The following is a 19901-nucleotide window of genomic DNA, read 5'->3' on the forward strand; positions in this document are numbered from 1 at the left end:
GTCTATTAATCAATCGCTTCGTGGCGGTAGGACTTAATATTATCGGAGATTTTGCTTGGCGAGATTTATTGCGATAACGCGAATGAAAAGCTACGTTTGACGAGCGGATATGTACCGCGTATCAAGTTGACGAGAAAATCCTGCTTTTCCTTTTTTTCCTTTTTTCCCTACAAAAGTAATTAAAAAACGGTGTTTTTATAATTCTCGATATAGATACTAGATAATAGATGATAGATACAAGATACAAGATAGCTATTAATAGTAAAATGTACAAATATGGAAAGTGTCTGATAAATCGCTTCCTATTTCGAAATGATCGCGAATCATAACTGTTTCGTTTACCGATCGATGTAGATTTACGTTTCATTTGATGAGATTTGTTTTGCGACGTGGTAATAAATTTTAGATAATTTCTTAATTGTCTTCGAATTGTCCGATCACGTTAAGAATTGTTGCTTCGAACTTGTGAAGCTGGGATGACGCGTGACGGGACGTGTCGTGGTAAGTTGCCACTGACAGGATATACGCAATACGATACAATAATCGAATGAACCCAATCGATATACATATTTAAATTCGTTAAAACGTTAATGCGCTTCATAGTATTGGCGCGTTTAGCTTTACAGTGACATTGAACGTGAAAAGTGCTAAAAACTTTACGAATATTTAATTGATACGTTTTAATAAATAGCGTTAGCGGTTTCTCGGCATGATAGCTCCCGCTAGTGAATCTGATGCTAATCGCTGGTCGCTAATAACACCGATGCCAATCAACGCGCTAAAGAAGAACACGAGTGTTGGTGAATGAAAGAAAGCTGATGTCAGAATCTAAGAATATCCATCAGCGATCGTCTGGGTATTAATCGCGTTGAGACGGAATATACACGATATTCTCCCAATATCGTACCTTTCTACCATCGCATCAGCACCACTTGTGATCTCTGTCAACCTACACACCGCACGCTGTGAAAAAGGAAGACAGAGTTAATATGTATCTAGGGTAAATAGAGGCGATAAGTTCTTGACTCGATGCCTGTTTGTCAAATGGATTTTCATACCGTCGGCGTTGTGGATCGAAAGTGGAACGTCAGAAAGAAAAGAACGTCCATTCGAACAGATAGAAAATATATCGTATCGTCACTGTTATCTCGTCTAAATAATCTGTTATTTTTCCGGAACACACGCATCCCCAAGTCACGCAGCGCCGTCCAGTTTCCTTTGCACGGTGCATTCCGTGAGACGGGAGTCGCGCCGAAATAACCGCGAGGTTGTTGCACCGCTCTGTAATAATAATACGCGGCGGCGGCGGCGGCGGCGGCGGCGGCGGCGGCGACTATGTCCTGTTCAGTCTTCGAAAAACGTGTTAAACGTGGCACTTGAATTTCATCCTCCCACGCCTGTCCCTTCAATAGTTGGAAGGGGGACACTGGGTGGCGGCAAGAGGCCACGGTATGTCGGTCTGGTGTAAAGCGTTGTAGGGTGTAAGTATAGCGTGTTGTTCTGTGTTCGATCGAACGTGTTTCACGATATGGTAATCATTCGACTGTGTGAAAACTGGAAATGAAAAGAGTCGCGTTAGCTTTTTCCCAAAAATGAAATATCGGTAGTTGACTGACGTGATGTAATAACGTTTTAAGCCGCGTTGAACAGTGTCGACAAAATACGAAGAAGCGTTGCCGGAGTTTAAAGAGCTTTCGAAATAGCTTAAATGCCAACAGAGAATTATTCCAAGATGGTGCCTTCGGACAACGAACTAAATTTAGTAAGCGAGCCCGAAACCGACGCGACGCGAAGCGACGGCCAAATCACGATATAAGTGACGAAACACCGAGAAACGCTTGGCCAAAGACTAGAATGTTCCCGGCTTCGAAGCAATCAAACTGTATCGTTATCGTTATCGTTATCGTTATCGTTACCGACCGTTCGCGGTCGCGCGAAGCGAAGGGTGAATATCAACGAAGAAGGGAAGGAATATGTGCATATCGAGCAATTTTTTATCTAATTGCAGTGTTTAATCGCGCTCATTGTGTCTCAAACTTTATAGAAAAGTTAATAAAGGGTCTTTTGGCATGATCTCTCGTTTCGACAGAAAAGCGAAACACGTTGCTCCCTCTCTCTTATCTCTCTCTTATTATCTGTTGTTAATCTCATCGATCACGTTTCATAACATTTCTCTCACTTTCTATTCTTAATCCGATTATCACTCGCGTCTAAAACTGCAAATACAAATTTAATTACTACGTCCAATCACAGACGGATAACATTTCTAACCTCTCACTTCACTCTCACACACACACACACACACACACACACACACACACACAAATGAATAAAATAAATAGCTAACAAAGAAAATGCAAGGGCAACGAGCAAAGAGAAAAGAGAACCGGCGAATGTTATACCGCCGTGCATGAAGGATTTCTATAAAAATTGTTTTTGCTTTATTTTTAATTCTATAAATATAGAATTAAACTTCCATTCAAACATCGTAGCCAATATGTACATATATATATATATATCGATTCGTACGTCATTTGAATGTAAATGATTCATCCTATCGCAACACCTAACCGAGTTAATTACACTTATTACAGAATATTAACGAGTCTCGTGTAATTTCGATCGGTGGTTTAATCATACGCTATGTAACCACCGGCTCTCGTCAAACGAGTCCCGATTAACAAATCCCCCGGCTAATTTGTTAACAGGTTAAATTCTGTGCAGCTGCATCGCCGTTATGGAAGCGGCCAAGCCGATTCAGTTTGGAATTTCCCATTGCGCTCGCAGCGATGCAATTACGGAACTTTAATGTTAGCGGAATATCAGGCATCGTCTCCAGCTGGGAATTTCATGGTTCGACAGCGATATTAGCGAGCGCGGGATTGCCGGTTGCACCAGCGTGATTTTCGCTGATTTCGTAACGTCGTAGTCTGAATTAAAAGATCGGATCGACGACCAAGGTCCTTTTTCGTCTATGCACGCTTCTGACTGCATGGATTTTAAAACTCTCCAAGTGCTTGAAAATGCTCGATTCCACGTGGAAATACGGGATTACGTTTCCCAATTAAAACGTGAGAGTTAGGTTTCAGAAAAGGCTTTTTTGTTCCTTTAGCAGCTATGTTTTATTATATATGGCTGCTATCATATACCCTTATATGTATATAAGTATAGCACGTACTTTTCACTTCCCAGGCTAATCTATCTAAAAAGTCGAATCATAACTCCTATGTAGAGATGTTAACCATTGAACAACGAACCCCGAACAGCGCGGGGGTACGTATAATTTTAAACTTGCGAAAGATTTATCTACAAATGATTATAGCCAATCGCAAATCTTATTTTGTATTAAACGCTACAAGTATACACATATAACAAAGTGCATATATATGCAGTTATTCGATAGGCAGATATAAATCTTAGTCTAATGGAAAGGAAAAGTAGAAAGCTTTTACCTAAAAGCGATGACGATGGCATACCCCCTGATTCTGTCGCAGTGATCGTTGACGACGCGGCCGTATCGTAACATTCGTCTACGATCTACACGGCTGCTTACGGTAAGAAAGCGGCAGCCGCGCGCTTATGATCTTTGCCGAAAAGCCGAAGCATCGATCGAAAAGCGTGCGTGCAGAATACAGCAAAAACGATAAGTCGGTCGAGCCAGCCAAGTCTCTCGAGTGACCGCTGTCAGCATCCGTCGTCGAAGCCACTTCAAGAAATATTTATGTGTACGTATGTACATTGTACATACTTTACCAAATCATACGCTCATCGCCCCTACGTGCCATACTTGTCCTATACGAGCTAAATCTCATTCGATCAAACGAAAGAAAGCGCAGCGGTTGCAAAATTGTGAATTTGACTGTACCAAACATTTCCAGCCTCGTGCAAACACGATTGGAAACGTTCGAACGTTTCAAGTTCGAACTGATTAAATTTACTCGCGAATCGCGAATTTACTTTGCATTCGGAGCTCATTGCCTGGCACATGTTTCCCTTTCTCCGATCGTCTTTTCATCCGACGATCCGTCAAATTCTCGCGATAACGTGCTGTGATTGTTAATTCAGTTAATTGTAACGAAATATGACTTGCGATATTCACATGCCTCGTTATCATCGTTAGCTCATCGTTAGCATTTGTCCAAATGCCCTCGAGTTAGCTACCAAACTCGATAAACAACTCAGAGTTATAGAGAGCATGTACGTACAGAGAAGATAAAAAAATGTGCTGCTCGAGTTTGAAAGCTTTCGTGTGACACGAAACTTGGAAAAGCAACGCGTTAATACGATAAATAGAAAAAGGAGGCATCGGCAATGGCGCTGCATTGAGCACCCGTAACATGGAGTGAATTGTAAACGTATACGTATATACATATGTATATGTAGAACCGAGAGGCAGGTAATTGCACTACTATCTGTTTTCTTCGAGAGCAAAGTCGATATTAATCCGGTTATAGGGGGTTAAGAGATTATTTATCAACGTCCGACAACGAATAACGACAGATCAAATCAGATAGAATAAACCAGATAATGACAGATGAAAGAAACAAGACGGATCGGAACGTTTCATTTTGAATGTTAGCCGACCTAATGTAAACACATTAAAAATGATAAATCGAGAGAAAATCGTCCGACCGAATGGATGAGCTTTCTAAATCCGCCTACGTGTAAACTCTTTTCTTTTCATGTGAAAAGCCGCTGGAAAAGTGGCTAGTAAAATGCGGACGAAAAGTGCACTCCACGGATGTGTGGAAGAACGCGACCCGAAGAACTGGCCCGACTGCTTGCCTCCTGGATTCGGTTATTATTACATTCGCGACGAGAATCATGTGTACCATGCATTTTTTGCCAACATTTCGCTGATTTTCCGTAAAACAGAATTCGCCTTGTTTCAAGAAAAATCTTCTTATTTGCCCGATTCGTTGGAAATATTTGTTTGGTCCTTGAGCAAATATTGCAAACGTTACGATACGAAGCTCTATATGGAAGAGGGTTGATGGCTATCGTTGGTTAACAGCGCATATCCACCGCGTACAATTCGTTGGTACAACCTTTAAGTCAGCTACACAGGTTCCGGTAGACCTATGAGCGGCCGTACGATACATAGGTATGCCTTTTCGGATTTACTGTGATACCGTATCGTGCGTACGATACAACTGTACGGATATTTTGACCACTGCAGGCGGCCTGCCTGCCTGTTCAAATACAAAAAATTGTTCGATACGCTTGTCAGGTCGCTGTAACAAATACATGCTTAATAAGAAATCTGTTGCGGCTAGAACGTCGTCTGCCGATGTTACGATCGATCGACCAATTATGAAAACTAACGATTTTTCAATACTTTATATAGTCTATATCGTAAGAGTTATAGATACATCGTAAACTTCAGAATATATGTACAATGTATGTATTATGTATGTACGTATGTATGCGTGGCACGATGATCGGCCGAAACGCGCGTGGCTGTAACCTACGACGCGAACACGTCGATGTTGGAGGTAGTGTTCTGCTTGGTAACAGCGAAGCTCCTAATGAATAAAGGAAGGCATAATCCGGCAACAAACGGAGCAGCGAAATATTTCGATATTACTTGGAAGAAAAGTAATATCTCTTCTTGTCAATCTGAAAATCTTTTCGCAAATTATGTCTCGCTTGATATGCGTTCCTCGTTTTCTCGCGACATATTCAAATTTGTCTTCTAACGGTCTATTTCGCCCTAACTCGTATCTTTTTGCAGAAATTTTCAACATCAGCTACCACCACTACGCCATGCTCCTGTTTTGCCATTGATATTAGATCCGCCCCATTACAAATAGAAAATCCAAATGTTCCAAGTATTTCGAAATCTATACATCTTCTTACACTCTCATCTGCCTTTTCAGCCTCCCCTCGAAGGAGAGATTAGGTTCGTTCGGACACTCGAGCGAAAAGATCATACCGAGAGGACAAGCGATATACTCGGTTCTACGCTACCAAACAAGAGTTGTTCTCCGGGTCAAATAATTCGAAACGGAATAATGGTAAACCAGGGCTGGCTATCCTCGAACATTGCGGATCCAATTCAACGTTCACCGTCGTAATCTAACGATCGTGCAACATAACGCAACATAACGCAACATAACGTGCCACTATTATACGCGAGAATATTAAAATATGTTAAAAAGGCTGAACAGATTCTAGATTCAAGAAAATTTGTTCAACGTGTGTTTCCTGTCGTTCACGTTGCTTGTTCGTTTGCATGCTAGTAAACATGCCTCGGAAGCTAGTCCTTGGAGAATGTATCGTTGGTGCATTTATCCACGTGGTAACGATTGACATAATAGCATAACACGTGTGTGAAACATGTGCGATGCCAAAGGAGGGATGCTGATAACTTGCAGGAAATTAGATACAGAACAGCCTATATACTATGGAGAAATGCGTTTGGAAAACGGTCTTCTTCCATCTAGCGTTACACGTTACGAGCTTTCCAAAAACCGGGTACTTCTCTCCCTTCTTTCAACGCAAATCTTCCTGTATTGCACACTTGTAAATAGAGTTTCTTTCCCATCACGCTGTTTACGGTAGTGACATTTGGTTCTAACGCCAGATGGCTCGTGTTTCCGATATAGAATAGAACGCGGCAACTTTCATATAATAGAAAATAAACTTGTACATTACAAATTGTGCGTTTATTTCTCAAACGTAGGATGACGGCCAAGCGAAGAATTTCTTGTTTGTCTTTCAAATATAGATAACTGTCCTTATAAAATGTATACTGTCCGATATAAAATGTATACGTGATATATGTTCAACGTTCCGTTTCAACTGATTGATTCTCACATAAAAAAAGGTAAAGAGAAATTCCCTAAAAACATGGTTATCCTTCCAAAGATCTTCTTCTAGCCACTATCATCCTAAACAAATTCAATTCTGACAATTGCAGCTGCGCGTCTTGCATGACTCATAAATGCAGCAATAAACACTGCGCGCGTGCTAAGAATGCATATAAATAATTAATCAAATTCAAGACACAATTCATGCACCGCTGTACGCGCGCGTGCGGCAAATAAGTTTCAATTTCTTTCTGTGTTTCTCTTCGCTTTATATTTACGTATCTTGAAAAACGGGAAACTAAAAAGAAAAAATAATTTAATTTAAAAGATTATCGCCTTTTCAAAGTTCCGTCTCGCTCTTTTCAAACGAGGTAAATAAATAAAATAGAAAAATTTGTCAAAGGAAAAGATCGCAAAATTGGATAACACAAAAAGACATTAACATAAGCGACATTGAAAAATCATCGTAAGACACGAAGGCAACGGAGATCGCAATCTGTTTTGCAAGGAGAAATTCTGACTCAACAAATTCTGTGGTTAATCGTGCCACTTTATTTCTAATTCCTTTTGAAAATAAGTCTCGCTGTGTATCGACTATGAAGGTGGATTTATGCGTATTACACATCCGTTCGGAGATGGAACGGTTACGTCTTACGGCACGGTTCCGCTCATTGTCAGACATTTCTATACCGACAACAGTCGGTAAATCGATCGGCTTCCCAAGCGAAGAAACGTCTGTCTTGGCACTACCGAGCGGCTGCTGGCCGCATTGGCAAATACCGACGCGGAATGGAGAGACGCGGCCTTACGTCTCGCACGCGTGCGGCAAGGTATTCCGTGTGGGAATTTGTCGGAAAGCGTGTAAACGCGTACATTCGGATAGTACGCGTTATGTCGAGTATCACGATGCGGACATTTTCGATGGAACGACAGATCGACAGGCGATATTGTTTCTCACGTTTCCGCCAATACTTTTTCTACTGCTTAACGAAATGTATGTGTATATGTGTATCGTTCAAAAGCTGTGACACTTACGAGAGATAAATGTGAAAAGATTATGGTACGATATCGGAACGATTATGGAACTGTACGACACGAGACGGAGGAATATCTTATTCTTAGTACCGTTTTCAAGCAGAGGCTGACATGCACATTCCGACTCCGTGTCTGTTTGGGCAGAATCATGCCGTAACCGGTAATCGGTTTTTTTTTTTCAATTGCGTATCTGAACGGATAATATAAATCCATCTTAAGGAGTGCGCATCGTATAATACAAGTATTAACTGGTTAATGCTGTGCTGGCCAATCGTCGATACGAAACCTTTAAAACACAATTATTTTGATAGATCCATGAGCATTTCTTCATTTCGATAGATCTTTTAATAACGACTTTTCCTCTTGCAATCTCTGGAATACATAGCGATTAGTAGTTAAATCAAACTTTAGACCAACAGCGCATATGTACTTTACATGTACATTAATTGTACATTAATTAGTTAAATTACAAGAGTAAAATTATGAAAAATGATATTCACCGTGGAAGGAACGAGCCAATTAACGGAATACCCGACAGATTATTTGAGATTAATAACGTATGTGTTGGAAAATTGTATCGGTTGCATCGAACCAAATTCTAAACGCGTATCCTTTTACCATAAAAAAAAAAACGCTAGAAATAAAGATTGGCCGAAACGATCGAACCAGTTTGAATATCACGCGCAGCAATAATGAAAACAACGAGAGGATAAAATTGCCGGTGAACAAAAAGAAACGAGAAATATCTGCTTTATCTGTGTAGAGGTTCGCTTCGTTTAATTAATTAGCAACTCGCCGTTACGAGCAAAGCCCGTGACATTAAGTTTGCTCGAGACGTCGCGTTGCGTGGATGGGGTTCACGGTCGAAGAACATGGTCGTCAATTTTTCGTCCACATGGAACAAGAGACTAGGATACCACCGCCATCCTATCGCACTGTCAATCAAATCGCCGACTTCGTTCTTCTAACGCCTTACGAACGAACGAACGACCGACCCCGTAAGGGTTAGGAGAAAACCTACACGTAAAGATGGAAAATTTCATTTCATACTTTTTATCGGCTATCGTCGATAGCTTTGCGGTTAATGCTAATGCTGTTAATTAACGATCATCGATTAACTAGATGCTGCGATCATCGATTTCAAGTCATTTCGTATAAAGCCAGAGCTTTAGAGCCAGAAGAAGCGAGTCGAAAATAAAAATGTTAACACATTGGATGACTTAAGCCTGTGACCTTCGTGCTGCTGTTTATTGAATCGACCGACCGCCTACTTTCATGCACTTGCCATGATCTCATCTCTGAATTCCTTCTACGGTATGTTTTATTATACATACATATGCGTAATACGATGTCTGCAATAGATGTAAGTAAGTAAATTCCATGCTTAACTAATATCGATATATTGCAAACATTGCTGGGCCCAAGGATTATTATGTAGGTCATGCTGGAATGTTCTTGTAACGATAACTGTCGCGACGAGATTTACCTCGAAGCATGTAACGAGGCCAAGTTCCATGTGAAGGTACCTGGGTACCATGATACATACGTACAATTAGTATATGATATCTGATACTGACCATCAGTAGCGTATCGGTAGACGTACGTATACACACGCGTTTCAAGCAATCAATTATCTCAACATTTATCTATGCGAAACAATATCCAAATTATATTGTATCAGTTAGATATGATTAGAGTCAGGTATGTAATATCAGTTAGGTATAGTCACGAAGGACGCGAAGAGGAACAAGCATCGTATAATATTAATAACACGATGTAACAATTTTCGTCATAATTTCGTATAACATTTTAATCTGTTTGTAACGAACGTAAGCAGAAATAATCATGTTTTAATAATTAACCTTGCACAAGGGAAGATACTTTTAGAAAGTGTGACTCGAAAGAAATACAACCGATCCTTTGTAAATCGACATTGTAAATCGAAAGAAAGTTTGGTACCACGATTTCGCCATATAAATTTTATCTCTCATATAATAAACCATTCTTTTAAAGCAATGTGCTAATCTTGAGAATGAGGTTAAAAAATGTCGTAAAAGTTAACAGGCACCTTGTTAAAAAGACTGTTTGAATTTAAAACGTTCGTTCCCTTTTCCTTCGTTCCGTAGGGCGTAGATGTATAGTAGGTACATAGCTACACATATTTAGACGCCTCGCAGACAGAATGCGGATGTAACGATATTCCTTCCTACGATCTGGCGTCTCGGCGTTTCAACCGCAAAAAATCACGATACACGCCCGTGAAATGAGTCATAGGCGCCAGCGGTTCACGTACACATACCGCGCGTACGATATGTGGTGGAAACGGAAAAGTTTCATTATGTTCGTTCGGCTCGCTGACAACGGGACATCGTGATTTATCGTTACGTGAGAAAAACACGAAGGCGCGAAGGCACGAAGGCACGAAGGCTCGAAGGCTCGAAGGTTCGTTCAAACAGGCACGTTACTTCTGTCATAAAGTTATTAATAAACACCATTCTGTCATTGCCATCGTGCAGCCATGATTGATCCACCGTTCACGTCGTCCGGCGTTCGCCTTTAAAATTTAAATGCCATCCGAAAAATATCAAGGGAGAAAATTGGCCGTGTAGCGACACGATCTAACTCGTACAAATTTCGTCGATCCAATCCGAACGTATAGTCACACCCATCTTAACGATCACTTTGTAAGAGTATTTTGAATCGAGCGCCGGCCAATTCTATCAACATTTCTTTGCTTTTCGAATCGATGTACGATCGAAACTCGATTATTCAAATCACAAGGAGACGACTGAAATCTATTGGTTGTTCGGGTTTCTCATCTCATATTCAAGAAACAGAAATTCGACCTACAGAGGTTGTGTACATATACATTCCTTATGAGCATATCAAATCGAATTTTAAATAATGAATATTAAATGCAAAGCAAACGAAGTTTTCATCTGTGTTTAAAACACGCTTCGTTCAATGATTTTGTATAGATGAACGAGAATCTGTGTGAACGAGACGTTGTGTGAAATGCGAGCCACGTATGAATAATATGATAGAGAAACGGAGATGCGTAACGAATCAAACCGTAAGTCCGAGTGACGAAAATTAGCGGGTCACGTATTATCAACAATAAATGTATGTTACGAAACGATTTTTCGTTGCAAGTAAATATTTATATATACGTACAGTATAGGTATATAGGTGTTCGTGCGTGCGTGCGTGCGTGCGTGCGTGCGTGCGTGCGTTTATGTATATGATTCGTCGGACAAGTATGTAATATAAACAATCTACAAGATAGAACTGTAGTCTTATAAAAGCATTCAAACTACAGATATTTAAATTATCGATCTAATTCGACCGCGTCTCGACGTTGCACAGATCACGTCGTAACACGATCGTTTTTAGAGAAACGACTAGTTTACCTGGCTTTCGATTTCACGGCTGAACCCGGTTTGCTCAGGCATCAACGAGAAACGAGCATTCCAAGGAACCATCCAAGTCTTCCGATAAGGTAACGTCGTAGTTTTATCCTAAACTCGAGTATACTCGACATACACAGCAATGTTGAAAACTGCACAGAATAAGTAGCTCACTGATACTAATATATCACAAGCATCGTGAATTCTAAATGTACCACTACACTGATAGGATCGGTTTTCTTGAAATTCGTAACCGGTCGCATGCGGCGGCTGTTCGGCAGAGAAACGATCGAGAACGATGAAGATCGTCGGTCGACCGAGTTTCCGTTGTGTAGAGTGCCGCAGAGGAAACAATTTCGAGCGGAAGCCGCGCAGCAGATTTCCCTGGCTCGAAACGGACACGTTGACAAACCAAGAAAGGAACGAACGGACAACGCGACGCGACGAGACACCGAACCGGAGAGAGGAACGATACGTACGTCCGGAGCGCGTGGCGTGTGCGCATCGACTGCTAACTTCACCCAACGAGCATCGAGTACGATCTCTTGTCTTTCCATCCTAGTCGCACCGACGCGACGTGCGTGTCCTGCACCCGGTCGACCTTCTCTCTCGCGCTTCTTTATCTCTGCCTATCGTTACGTCTTCTCTTCTCCTCTCTTTTCTATACAGTTTCGTCCGGCCTGCTTAGGTCGCCTGGTATCTGTACCGTACGAGATATTCGATCTTCCTTTTCCATTACCTTGTTTCTCCTCTACTCGTGCTTTCTTTGTGTCGACAGATTTTCGATCTTTCTTCTCTCACCCCGCTCCCACCCGCCCACCCCCAACCCTTTTTAGTCCTCGTTCTACCAACGATAAGCGCTCTTGTGTGTTTCATGCTCGCGCTCCCACGTTGACAGGAAGATGCATCAGCTGTGTTTCGTTCCTACCCCGTTTCGCGTAATACATCCCCATTCTCGTGATCGGCCGTTATTCGCGCGTTCGACAATACTGCAACCTGAATAATACAGACGTGACAATTAATTTGATTTTCATAAAAAGTTCATACAAGTTTATAGTATGTTGTCTAATCGATCGATTCCTTTCTTTTAAATCTTATATGTAATTGAATTTCTCATTCGACGATGAATAATGTTAAACGAGAAACGAAAAAAGTTATATTCTTCTTAACGTTCAAGCTGTTGGAAAAGAAATGTAGAATTTCAACCTTTTCGGTCATGTCGATAAGAACGATTGTTGGTAAAAAAAAAAGGTCGCTGTGAAACATTTTTCCGACAACTATTTTACAGATGTAAATTACGTATACGTAACTAATACGTAATTAATATAGATATACGTATTCTACAGACATAATAACACATTTGGTCAAGTATTCGGCGTAATTTGTAAGTTATCATACAATGTTGTAAAATACAAGATATAATTATTTATTATCCGTTATTATTATCTGTGGTTGTTCGTGAAACGACCAGAACTCCTCTTATATTTTTATTTATCCCTTTCTCCTTTCTTTCGCTGTATTCTTACGGCCGGCTTTCGTGCTATTTTCTCGACCAGTTCGTTCTTGCTCGGCGTAATAATAAAATTCTGGACGGAACTTGTGGAGCGAGTGGGACGATCGTAAAAAACACGATCCGCGTGCATTTCGACTCGCAGTAACAAAATACATACCTTGTGATACATAAGCGTATGTATCGACCACCGTCAGGGATTCATTACGTAGAACGACGCCGAACGAATCGTTTTTATTAATTGATTAATTTTTGCCGTTTTACCAATTGATCCATAAAACGCAAATATTGTACACGTTCGTTAATATAGGAAAACTCTTGTTTCATTTCTATTACACGTGGCTTTTTCTAAACCTCGAAATGTTTTTACGACTTTTGTATATATGTAGCATGTAAATATACGCTCTATCATTTTTTTTGGCCGAATGTTACCGAAATACATACGTACATCCACGCGTATATCAGATTACTTAAATTTACTACTGATTTGCACGCTTTACTCGCTGCATACTATATTTTACGATTAACGATATTCTACTATTTCTAATATTTACATATATCGTTTATACTCCATTTCAACATTTCAACTCCACGATTCTTAACTAAACAGAATAAATAAATAAATAAATAAATATAATTTCGTGTTACCACGTGGATAACGATCTCGAATTCTTGCCAGTTCAGAGCGAATCATAGAAACACCCAATGACTTTCCAGAACCGTAACGACTTGCATAGGTATTAGTTATCGTGGTTGCGCCTCGTCCCACAGAATTTCTGCTCGCAATTTGCGTATTAATGGCGTCCCGCGGAGGTAGCGCTGCAATGACTTTAGCGGGTGATGAACGACATTTTACCACCGCCAGCCGTAGTGGTTTCTCCGTCGCGTCGTTGCGATTAGCGGTAGGTAAAACATCGATGCACCCTGTGTGACCGCGCCATGTTCCGATACACGCGTGTACATTACCGTACACGCTACGGAGCATCGGCCCATGCTAAATAAGAACCTAATAGGGACGGCGAATCATTTTCATTGTTGCTAGTCGCGTCGGAACAGCGAACGAACATTAAGGAGGGCTACTCTGCTACACAACGCTGCTTTAATTGCAGGCGAGAAATTATATCTACAATTTGTAGTAGAAATCGTGAAATGAAATTTAACGAGGTGCGCAACGCGAATGAAGGGAGTTTTTCCAGAAATCGCCGTTACTCTGATCGCATTTTCGTTGTTATTCGAGGTACGTTATGAGAACGATCGACAAAGAAGAAGGAAAAAGGAAAAAAGAAAGAAAGAAAGGAAGAAAGAAAAAAGGAAGAGAAAAAAGAACGGTGGAGTCGCTTAGAAATGAATCCGACGTAACAAACGATGGTAAAATTTTGTTCAGAAAATTATGATATTGGTACTAGGTAGCGCAGATGGAGTATTTCAGTGCTAGGAGTAAACGAATAAAGCAAGTAAATCTATCCAAGTAAAGTACCTGCTTTACATAGTACATATATAGTTATAACATTTTAGTATTTAGTAGTACTTATTAGTATTTGGTAGTAATCAGTGAGCGATGGCACTGATTCAAAAGAGACGAATCGGGTCATTCGATGACACATCGATCGCTTTTTGACAACGATGTCAGCGATCTTTTTTCTTAATAAAATACGACAGGTACGGTGCCGCGTAAAATTAAGGGGGTTTAAGTAAGTTATCATCTTGGGCGTTTCGAATGTTCCAGCGATTTTACGAAATCTGGCTGCAATTAATTCGTCGTTACTAATTATTGTGCGATAACGACAAGTTCCAGAAAGTATGTAAATTATCCAAATGTTTTCGAGATGTTATCGAGTTATCCAATTGTGTTAAACCGTGATTTCTCTGCTTTTAACGGGCGAAAAATTCTTTCTTCTCTACGAGAAACAATATTCAAATTGAAGATTGTTTGCCTGAATTTTTCTCTCACGCATACAACACTGTCCAATACTGGCTATTGTTTCTTCAAAGTCTGTCTCAGCAACGAACCCAATTTATCTTCCAAGTCAGCGAAAACGTAAATAACCGAGCAGAAGCGTTTTACGGAGCCAAAGGAAGAGCGAATGATACCGGGGAACTTTTAATCGAAAAACTTGGAACAATGCGTTCTCGCTGCTTTTAACAATAAATCCGATCCGACGAAAGCATTTTATCATTCTGTTCGTTGCGTCGTGTCGGTTCGGTCGAATCTCATAATTTCATCTTACTAGCGATCAACGACTCGGACCACGATTATTTGTTCCTTGGAGTTCAATGAAAACGCTCGGCCCGTGCCATATGACACAGGTTGTAAAGTTACTTGATTTAACTCGTCAGAATCTTAATTTAGCAGCGCTCTTGACTGTTACTTTCTTCTTTTCTAATTGGCAAGATAAAAGTTTCGTTGCGTCGTTTTGCGTCTACTAAATATTTAATCCTTAGCCGATATCATTGATCCATACGATCGTGTCCACGACACGATAATCAGTTCGATAATCGTGTAGTTGTACCGGTGAAAGATCTTCGAATCTCGATATTGTTCATACGCGTCCCTAATAATCGCAGAAAAATTAATTAAGCGAACTTGGCGGGTAAACGTGTACGGCGATAGAGATAAATAACGAAGTTATTATGTTAAACGGAAGCAAGGCTACGAGCGAGAAAGACGAGAGAACATCGATTTTCGCTGGGAAAATATTGCCTCGTGCAGCGAGTGTATCGAGAATTTGCAAGCGAAAATACGGCGACGAGACGCAACGCGCGACACGAGCCCTCGCGAGAGAGGAAGCCGCGCGACACTGAAGAAAAATGTTGTCGTAAAACCAGCGTAATGAACACGGGGCCGAGGCGAGAAGACACGGGTAGGGGTGGAGCGTAAAGGGCTGTATTACTTCTTTCCGGTCTTGGCCGTGTCGCATATATCGCGGACGATATTATCCGTTTCCGATAAAAGCGTCCCTCGGAGAGAAAGAGGGAACGACGGTATCGTATATATACGTACCCGTTTTATACCTTTTTCTTGCCGCAAAATGCGCATAGATTCAGTTGCTGCGCTGCAGAAATTCGAAAAGCAGAAATAACGTGCTGCGGTATAAAAATCGTATTTAAATATTGCAGATGGTAATGCTAATAATTATCAATAAGGTTACCCTTATATCCTTAAGCCCATAGTCTAGTCGATAATCAACGCGTACCTATATCTCCTAATTAATAATTTCATTCAACTTTACAAAGGAACAACTTCCAAGCTGTTTTTTATTTTCTTTTACTAAATTTATATCTTATACAAAATTTATATTTTATCCCAACATGATTCCAATTCATAACATGAAACTACTCAGATATGAACCTCCTTTACGTTTCCAGGCCAATCACGCGGCAGACGTTAGCCGCGAGCTTCGACCTAAACCTTCGATCTAAACCTTCGATCTAAATCTTCGAGGCTTTTCCGAGGGGCGAACACTCGCGCTGGGACTTGCTTGTTTGCAAACCTCCTTTATCAAATTATAAATGGTGAATTCAAATTATGAATGGTGAATATCTTGGTGAAACGTTTCCCAATTATATACATTGTTTTAACAAGGTGAATCGATCCATACGATAGACAAAATTGTTCAGCGGCAAGGAATTAGTTTCGCTTGCTGGAACTAAGTTGAATTATTTTCAAACGCATCTTTTACATGGCAAACGAAGGGAATTAGGTGTTTCGATACGTGTGAAATAAATTCGAAAGTGGAGCCGGATGAAAGCGAGGCAATCGGGTTCAGCGATTAAGCGAACAACGGAGAACAAAGGGGAAACGTATAGGCTGCGATTTCTAGGCGAAACGGAAACAAAGGAGGATGGATGGATGATTCCTGCTCTTGCCTTGGTATTGTATTAAAGGTTGAGCCAAATGGGGCGGTATCTGAACATCGTTAATTAGCACGTGCTCCAACGTCCCGAGGATACTCGAAGCATCTGGATACTAGACGCTTCATGCCGTTGCACTGCATTGGCTAGGTTCGATCGCATCGGTGACACGTTCATCGTTCTCCGATGTGCTTTGTTTCCGGTAAACAATGACTGGCACAATCGGACAAGTTAACTCTGGTTCGGAGGATTGATACGGTACAGCGAAGATTGATGATTCCAATTAAACCCCTTAGCCTATAACGTCGAGGGAGACTCTCGTTTTAAGGGATTTGTGCCATAAGCGAAAACCACGTGTCAGACTCGTAGTAAAGAATTTGTGCCATAAACGGAAGCCACGAGTCTGACGCGTGGTAAAGAATTTGTGCCATAAACGGAACCCACGTGTCTGACTCGTGGTAATTTACAAATTGCTAGTGATTCATTATCCACTTTGAAATAATAAATTGTTTTTGTTAACTGATCGATCGATCATGATTACGCCCTAGACGTCTTAAAAACACTATTTGTCCTCAAACGTTGTTTATTATTTCACAATTCCTTTTGTAGCCGCTAAATATAGGTATACGTCATAAGAAGTATACATTTTGCGCCAGTTCGGGCACACGGCTGAACAGATGAATGGCACGGCGCGCGACCCAACTTCTTGCCTACTATGGCTCACGCGATCGGCGGATAGCGTGTAGGCTAAGGGGTTAAATCCGATATCTATCGATTTACAAGCGAATAAGTATGTATGTAAGTAGTGGTATAGATATGTCTGAAGACCGCAAAATTGTGTAAATTTCACAGTATCGATCGTGATGCCCAAACATGGATTAAAAAAAAAATCCGAAATTTTGAAAATATCAATACCTACTGTTACCGATCGATAACGCAACCATGTAAGGTACATATATTGGACTTTACTTGACGAATACAGGACACATTCAATAGATAAAGAATCGGTTGGTCTATGATTTAACAGGCACCGATCCCTCGAACGTCGATCCACTCGGACAAACAATAACCCCCGCTAAGAGCAATAACGACCCTGCTCGAACTCTCGCGATCTCCGCTCGAACGTCTCGCTCGCGGTTATGATCCAATAAACTAGTGTACATTTCCCGCAATTGGAAAGAACATCGAGCCCTGAACATTTCGACGAATCGCTTGATATTGCAGTCTAGCATTAGGCTGATTCGACCCTGTATGGATAAAAGGAGATAGCGTGGAACGAATATACGGATGAGTCAGACTTTCAGAAGTTGATTCTCGTTTGGCAATCCATTTATGTGCATTGTTGTACATGTGTATCCACCCACGTTTCACGCGGTATTTCATTCGACGCAAAGCCGTTACCAGCCGCACGAACGCCACTATATTTGCTTAGAAGGTGGTGCATCGAGTAGTTGATTGCACGAGGGCTGCTTACAGAGAGCAAATGCGACATCATCTGAAAAATATTAACTCTGAGATATGATATTGTTGCCGCGTCAGTGCAGCAGGCGTCCGAGTCCATTGGAAAATGGGATAAAATTAATGTCATCTATTTTCAACCTGTTAGGATATGCTTGTTAGGATATGCGAATTAGTTAAGACGCGACAGTTTGTCTAAAGATCGTATCGATCATCCGATTCAGACGACCGTACGTAACCTACTAAACCTACTATTAACGACTAAATCTGACTCTAAGAAGGACAATTTACGGAAGAAATTGAAAAAATCAAGCATTTCACGCGACTGATTAAGATTACCGCAAAGATTACCGATCTCTAGACGGTTAAGTAAATTTTTATATTTTACCATTATCTCACAATTTATTGTTCCATGGAATCTCTTTATTATTCTGTGCAAATCTTGCAATTATCACTACCAATTTCCTCTTCCAAATTTCATGTTCCGTATAAAACGTATGGGAGGGATGGAGAGAGGGTGATGGAGGGGGAGAAATGGAAACAAGGGAAAGAAGATCTGTATCGATTGTTTGGTTAATCGCTGAAAATGGTTCGCGTGAAGGGGAATGCCCTAGTGGCTCTTAAAGGAAAGAAAGAAGGGAAAAGTAATCGCTTTAATGACGTCTGTAGTTAATGATATCATTGCGTTGCTTGGTTTAATGACATTGAAGAGCCGCCGTTTTCCTTTGACCGCACGTTTTCTTGAGTTCGCAAATGGCCCAACGCGAGACGGCGAGGTAAGGCCAACTCGCTAATTAATGCAGCTTTAGTTGCACACTTAGGCAAGAGGCGAGGCTAAACGCGAGGCTAAACGCGAGGCTAAACGCGAGGCTCCTTCTACTCTGGACGAAGCGATGCCCCAGTATCTCTCAACTGCGTAAGTATTCGTTAGCCGCTTTAACCCTTCTTTGACCGTTTTTCCTCTTCAGTCTTCGGATTTGTCTACTCGATCGTAGTTTATCTTTCATTTCCTTGGCTAACGATTGCCGGGGTTTCGGACGCGTCGCGTGATCAACCATCGAAATTCGCATACGTCGTGTAATTATCGTCTTTGAACTTTCGTACTTTCGTAGCGGTCACGTTTCTCCGTGTAAATTGCAATAAGAACGATTGACGAGACAATTCCTTGAAAGTTGCCGATATAATTTTCCAATTAAGTAAACGTCGTCAGAGATTTTGCAGGAATAGAAAGACCAAGCTAATGTTTTAGCGATCGATATCGATGCGTAGAATATCCGTAAGATAGGTTTGACAACTTGGCATCATACCGTGTCGTAAAAGAGCTTGTGTAACCCAGGATAGGGGTTTGTAATTAACAGATAGTTTCCAACATCCTGTAACAAAAATTCATTTCGTTTCGTAGCCTTGTTAGCTGTATACGCTCCTTATTTATTGCCGATAAATCCACTAACGCTATCCTTGATAAATGATATAACGAATAAACGATATAAACGATCGTTGAGATTACTTAAACGATTAGATTATTTTGTTCAGTTTCGAAAAGTCCGAATTGTCGCATGATAATCGCGAGGAATATAAGCGCAGGATCGTAAATCCTCGTAATTGTGCCTTGGTAGAATCTCAACGTTATCATTCTGCGAATATGAATCACAATACCAATTGGTAGATGTAGTTACGCCCCGTATCCAAGCGGCTGAACGAACTGTAGCATTTTCTTATCTTCTTTACGTGCTTATCGTAATATGATGCTTATCACCAATATCTCTGCTGCATTTTTATATCGCAAACTGTGTGTGCACATGCATACACACACACACACACACACAC

The 19901-nt window shown here is 40.9% G+C and overlaps 1 protein-coding gene across 11 annotated transcripts in view; it reads right to left on the minus strand.

Annotated features, from left to right (window-relative positions):
* Nucleotides 1-19901, minus strand: part of LOC122566239 (guanine nucleotide-releasing factor 2) — a 61814-nt gene that overhangs the window by 17762 nt on the left and 24151 nt on the right. Inside the window, exon 1 of one of the 11 annotated variants that reach the window (XM_043723212.1) lies at nt 11258-12059. The exons of the other annotated variants lie outside the window; for them this stretch is intronic. The gene's annotated coding sequence lies outside the window, so the exon portion shown is untranslated. Of the gene's footprint in view, nt 1-11257; nt 12060-19901 lie in introns of those variants that run through there. 11 annotated transcript variants of the gene reach the window in all.

Source organism: Bombus pyrosoma, linkage group LG3 (assembly GCF_014825855.1).
Source record: "Bombus pyrosoma isolate SC7728 linkage group LG3, ASM1482585v1, whole genome shotgun sequence".
Lineage (NCBI taxonomy): Eukaryota > Metazoa > Arthropoda > Insecta > Hymenoptera > Apidae > Bombus > Bombus pyrosoma.